Genomic DNA, 6,467 nt, shown 5'->3' with positions numbered 1-6,467 from the left:
AGACACATACACAACCAGGTGGTTCCCGTGCACGGGTTGGAGTTTTGTCGCACTGACGTAAATTTGTGTTTATCTGACCTTTTTCCTATGCGAACTGACAGGTGGGACCCACAAGGAACATGGTCAATTTAACTAGTCAACATGGTGCCACGCAGACTATTTGGCCGGTCAACAGAGTGCAATCCGATGCGAATAGTGAGCAAGTGACCGTATAATCACCGCAAAACGTATATAGTTACCGTAATGAGTGAATTCTGAAGTCCGATGACTGTTTTACGCTTTTCTCTCTGTAGGCCCTCACAAACTACATCTCTACATGTTCTCGCATGTTACATCTAACAACTATGCAATATATCACTACTACTACACTCTAACACAATAAATCATATGTGTTTTTAGTTTTACTAGATATCATATTGTTAGTTAATTATTTAGTTTGCATACATTAAAATTGCCTTTGAAATGTATGGCCAGTATCATCTGCCGCGCGGGAAAAATCCCGCCCTTTCCTGTTAATCGGATTTGTATCGATGGATCGTGCGAAATAGCAAAACTATAGTACTATAGTACTATATAGTACAAGTAACAGTTCACTAGGCCGCCGTGTCGTGTACTCCTCCGTCGTAAGAGTGGAGCGCTCGCTTTCATAAATGTTCTAGTCCCTTTCGCCGACATGTGGGGCATCAAGCTACCGGGTCCACGTGCCATACCGAAATACAGTGCAGAGCAGCAGGGGTGAAGCACCCCAGTCATGGCGCCGGTGTAGTAATGAGCAATGAGGCGTCAAATCACAAAGCTGCACCTTTCCTGCAGTTATGTTGGAGGGACGAAGTAATAATGCTAAAAAAATAAGTTGGAGGGACGAAGCAACCATCATTTTCACTCATTGCCGAATCCGCTTCTCCCTCATCTTCTTCAAGTTAACCACGTGTTGCTTCTGCCGTTGTTCTGCCTCATGTGGGACGCGGATCGGCTTGGTAAAGCACTGACACGTGGGACCACATGTTAGCAAACCGCCAGGCCAACGTCCTCTAAAAATAAGAAACCTCCCACGCCATCCGCGCGGCAAAATTACCTCCTTTTTACTAATCTTGATTCTATAATTTTTAGATCAATATAATTAAGATTTGTATAGATAGCACACAGGAGCAAAAGCAAGTGGTACGGTTAAGGGCATCCACAATGTGTAGCCATATGTGAAAATATCTTTTGGCATCGATGCGAACCATGGTGGACGGTGCTGCCAAAGCCAAAAATATGGAACCAAAGCTCCCTGATTGATTGAAGGAATAAAAAAAATGCAACGTCTCTCCTCTTTCTCTCGTGCTTGGACGCATGTACAATATAGAGCACAGAGTCTACTCCCCTATCCCTTCTATCACAAATCACAAAGCAGTGAGGCATCAAATCACAAAGCACGGACGAAGCAACCATCATTTCACTCTTTGCTGACTCCGCTTCTCCATCGTCTTCTTCGAGAAACCACCTCGCCGCACTAAGCTGGACGGACGACGCTATTGTGTACTACTAGTACTAGTACATTTACTCGTCCTTTGGTTCAACGGACTACCTGGATGCAAATAAGGCGGTTCTCTCGGCTTGCAGGCAGCACTTGCGAACGACTTACCGTGGTCTCCCTCAATGGTGTTCTCCGTCGAACGCACTTCGCCAAACCACAACGTTCGAGATATCGTCGACGTCACCGCAATGGGGAAGGAAGTCAAATAGTTACTACCTCCATTTTTTTGTACACAGGGCAAGTATATCAAAATTACAATTTGCAAAAGGCCACTAACACTAATCGAGGCAAAATTGATGGGGTTTCCCTCATACCAGCAACCAAGGACATTAATATACCCTTGCATGCATGCAGAAATGAGAAGGTTGGTTTGCATGGCGCTGCATTAATCAAGCGATGAGGAGTGAGATGGTTAGCTCTTTGGGCTTTGGAGAAAAAATACGCATTAATTGACACGTCAAACCAGGATTTGTATCGATTAATCCCGCGAAGGAAAACCCCGCCTTTCTTTTAACACTAGTACTCCTAGTACGTACGTACTTGTATCCTCTTTGGGTCTAGGCCTTGCATTGCCATACTTCGCCACACATTTTTGCCAAGCTTGCCTAAAGTTTTCAAAATGAAAAGGAGGTACACTTGCGCACGGCTGTCGCGGTCGTACCACACCCTCACACAGTCGCTCATGCACGCCGCGGTCGCACCGCACCCTCACACAGTCGCTCCTGCACGCCGCAAACCCAACCAAGGGAACACACCCTCACTGACACGTGCTACCGCATGTGAACAAACCAAACTCAGCCATCCTACCACTGACACATAATTTTCGTTCATACAGTATGTTTATCCAACCGCATGTTGGGGAGGATCCGTACGGCCCGTGCGGTGGTCTGTTGGGGAAGAAGAAGAGGTGAGGAAGAAGGGTTAGGAGACGTAAGATATTCATCCAACTGCCTGAAATGGTAGACTGCCCAAATGATGAAAGTCAGGAGACTTGCATAACAATATATGTTTTCACATCAAAAGATCCCTAAAAACAACAACATAAAGAAAAACTATCACTGCTCGTGGAACGAGACGGCCTCGTCGTCTTTGGCTGCCGGCGCGAACTAGTCGTAACTGCCGACGTGTGTCTCCGCACCGTGGTTGTCCTCGGCCTCCAGCTACTCGTTCACGCGGAGCGTGCGGGCGCTCTGCACGGACAAGAGCACCGCCCGGTTAAAGTCCAAGATGTCCGGTTCCGCCTGCAGGAAGGCCTCGATGGCAGCGGCTTCCACGCGCTCCGCGTCGAGTTGAGCCTCCGCTGCCCGGTTCAAGTCCAGGACGTCCGGTTCCGCCTGCAGGAGGGCCTCGATGGCAGCGGCATCCGCGCGCTCCGCGTTGAGTTGAGCCTCCGCCGCCCGGTTCAAGTCCAGGACGTCCGGTTCCGCCTGCAGGAGGGCCTCGATGGCAGCGGCATCCGCGCGCTCCGCATCAAGTTGAGCCTCCGCCGCCCGGTTCACATCCACGACATCTGGTTCCGCCTGCAGGAGAGCCTCGATGGCAGCGGCATGCGCGTGCTCCGTGTCGAGTTGAGCCTCTGCCTCCTGGTCATCCTTTAGTATCGCCAGGTTGAACCGCTGGTCCGCCTGCACCATGGGGGGCCCGGATGCCGGCACGAAGTCGACATCCATCGTCTCATAGCCGTCGGGGGCCTTTTACGCCGCGACCTCCGCCATGAACATTGGATCAGCTTCCTCCTCCTCGTAGCTTGGCTCCAGAGAACTCGGAGATTAGCCCGCCGCAAAGCGAGCTTGGGAACAGAAGTCGGTGGCACCGACCGCCGCCGTGATTTCTGTGCGGCGCTCCGGCGTTAGCATCTTGTAGTACGTGATCATGCGGCGCACCATGGCTTTCTGACGAACTAGGGGACGCTTGATGCGGGCTAGGGGATCGAAAGGTGGGGGAATGGGCTAGAGAGGAGGTGTGGTTTTGGGGCAGTGGCTAGCGTAGGCCGAGCAGTGAAGGTTCTGGTGTGAATAGTGGTTCCGGTGACGACTGGTCAGTTTGTTTTGACTGTACATCGCTCTTGTGGTGTTCGCGTTGCACCCCGGCACGCTGGACCCTCCATGTCGCTCATCGAATGGAACACGCTTCGTCTTGCATTTTCGCTCGCTTGTGGGACCGCAGTTGAGAGCAAACAGACGTCCCTCCCCCTCGCCCGCCCGCGTCATTTATACTACCACTCCCTCCGTTTTATGCGGAGTAAATAAAAACAAAGGGAGTATACTACGGATGAGGATCCCTTGACATGGCCGAACCCATTGAGTAACTGATATGCGGGGCCTAGCAAGCATGGGGCCCGCCAGTAAGTGACCTAAAGGGAGGGTAAGGCAGGGATACCTACGTCAGAGGATCCATTTCCACTACTACTCCCTCCTTCCATCTACTATACAGGGCCTAATGCGGTTTTTGAGGCTAACTTTGACCAAATGTTAGAGTAATAATATATGACATGCAACTTACACAAAGCATACGGTCAAATTCATATGTGAAAGGAGCTTCCAATGATATAATTTTGACATTATACATCTCATGTACTATTAATCTTGTCAATAGTCAAAGGCGGTTTTGAAAAAACGCATTAGAGCATGGTTAATAATATAGCCAGCCGATGGCTATAAGGAACTGCCATGTCATCTATAGCCATCATCTATATGCACTCATACAATAGTGTGGGCTATAAGGTTGGCTATTTCCCGCAAAAAAAGGTTGGCTATTGTATTAGTACTTTTTCCATCTCCTCTCCATCTCTTTCTTAATATTTATTGTATTTACCTAGGAATGCGTATATAGCTAGGCTCTTGCATGAGAGCTCACTCCCCTTACTTTTTCACATCTCACTCCTCCACATAGGCAAAAGTGCCATGTAAGCGGGCTATAAGCCCACTATTGTACTTGCTGTTAGGCCCTATATAAATAGAAGGAGGGAGTACTATGAGCACTGCATACTCTACTACAGATGTTGTCAGTACTCCACTAGTACTATTGGACAGGGAGCTTAAAAAAGTTACTATTGGACTGTCTATACGTGGAGAAATCCTAGTAGGTAGAGCATGCGTGAGAACAAGCACATTCACGTGGTTGAAAACAAATTGGAAACCATCTCTGTTTGAATACAAATCTAGGAGTACGTACGAATCTGACAATATTGATTGGGCGTTGTTGAATGTTGATACTTTTTTCTGTAAGTTTGATCAAACTAGAGATACTTTGACTACACATAAAACTTATATGTAAACTAGAAAGTATCAGAGGGAGTATATTGTACGTTCAAAAGCGAAACGAACATTGAATACCCTTTATATATGATTTGTGGATGCTATGATCACCAGTTCAAAGTTTTGAATCCGCCTTAGGTATCACACATGCACCCACTCGTTCTCTCTCGATTTCATCTCGGGGTCCGGAGATCGATTGAAAGAGGACTAGGGTGGGTACAATACGCTCGTTTCTCTTATGAACGTACAATATACTCCCTCTGATCCCCACAGACCCCCCCCCCCCTCGTGGGTCATTTCTATCATAGAAATAGACCAAACCTTTATCTCCTTGCACGACACGCAATTGATCTCTCAACATCAATCGATCTCGTCAAGATGTGTCGGGGCATGAACCGAATGGGATGTCAAAACTAAGACGGGAAGTGACACGTAGTGGAGGCAAAGTGAACTTTAAATGAACCGTTTGTTTTTATGCATGTCGGACAAATTACAACATTGGAAATACAAGCATGGTCTAGGCCCACATGCAAATGATACTCGGCGGAATGTTCAAATGAGGCATGCGGGAGGATGGACTCGACCGGAGGGCGGCATGATCGATGGAGAAGAGGGTTGGAGAGGAATGAGAAATAAGCAATGCCACATGATTATATTTGAACGGCTCAAATAAACAATAAGTTGTCTCGTTTTCCCTTCCGTCTTGGTCACGGAGTAAGATACTCCCTCTGTTTTTATTTACTCTGCATATTAGGTTTGACTGAAGTCAAACTTCATAAATTTGACCAAATTTATAGAAAACTAGCAAGATGCCCGTGCGTTGCACGGAACATCAAGATCTTGTGGGAGAAAAAGGATGAACGAGGGAAGGCCTTATCTTCAAATGTGGAGAGGAGTGCGGGTAAATTGTCATAGTTTCCTTCCTATCCATTAGATATAGATCGGACGGCCTATATTGCAGGATGGCAGGCACACCATCATCACCAACTCTGCTTTTTATCTACACTAGCAAGATGCACGTGCGTTACACGGAACAACAAGATGCATTTGTATGAGTAGTTTATCTTGTGGGAGAAAAGGATGAATGAGGGAAGGCCTTATTTGCAAATGTAGAGATGGGTGCAGGTATTGCTACCTCTTGAGCACTGCGTTGGTTTTCCCTTGAAGAGGAAAGGGTGATGCAGTAAAGTAGCGTAAGTATTTCCCTCAGTTTTTGAGAACCAAGGTATCAATCCAGTAGGAGACCACGCTCGAGTCCCACGCACCTACACAAACAAATAAGAACCTCGCAACCAACGCGATAAAGGGGTTGTCAATCCCTTCATGGCCACTTACGAGAGTGAGATCTGATAGATATGATCAGATAATATTTTTGGTATTTTTATGAAAAAGAGAAATAAAGATGCAAAGTAAAATAAACGGCAATAGAAATAGCTAAGTGTTGGAAGATTAATATGATGGAAAATAGACCCGGGGGCCATAGGTTTCACTAGTGGCTTCTCTCATGAGCATAAGTATTACGGTGGGTAAACGAATTACCGTCGAGCAATTGATAGAATTGAGCATAGTTATGAGAATATCTAGGTATGATCATGTATATAGGCATCACGTCTGTGACAAGTAGACCGAAACGATTCTGCATCTACTACTATTACTCCACACACCGACCGCTATCCAGGATGCATCTAGAG

This window comes from Triticum aestivum, chromosome 2D (assembly GCF_018294505.1).
Source record: "Triticum aestivum cultivar Chinese Spring chromosome 2D, IWGSC CS RefSeq v2.1, whole genome shotgun sequence".
Lineage (NCBI taxonomy): Eukaryota > Viridiplantae > Streptophyta > Magnoliopsida > Poales > Poaceae > Triticum > Triticum aestivum.
The sequence above is the reverse complement of the archived record's forward strand: the minus strand, read 5'-3'. Positions refer to the sequence as shown.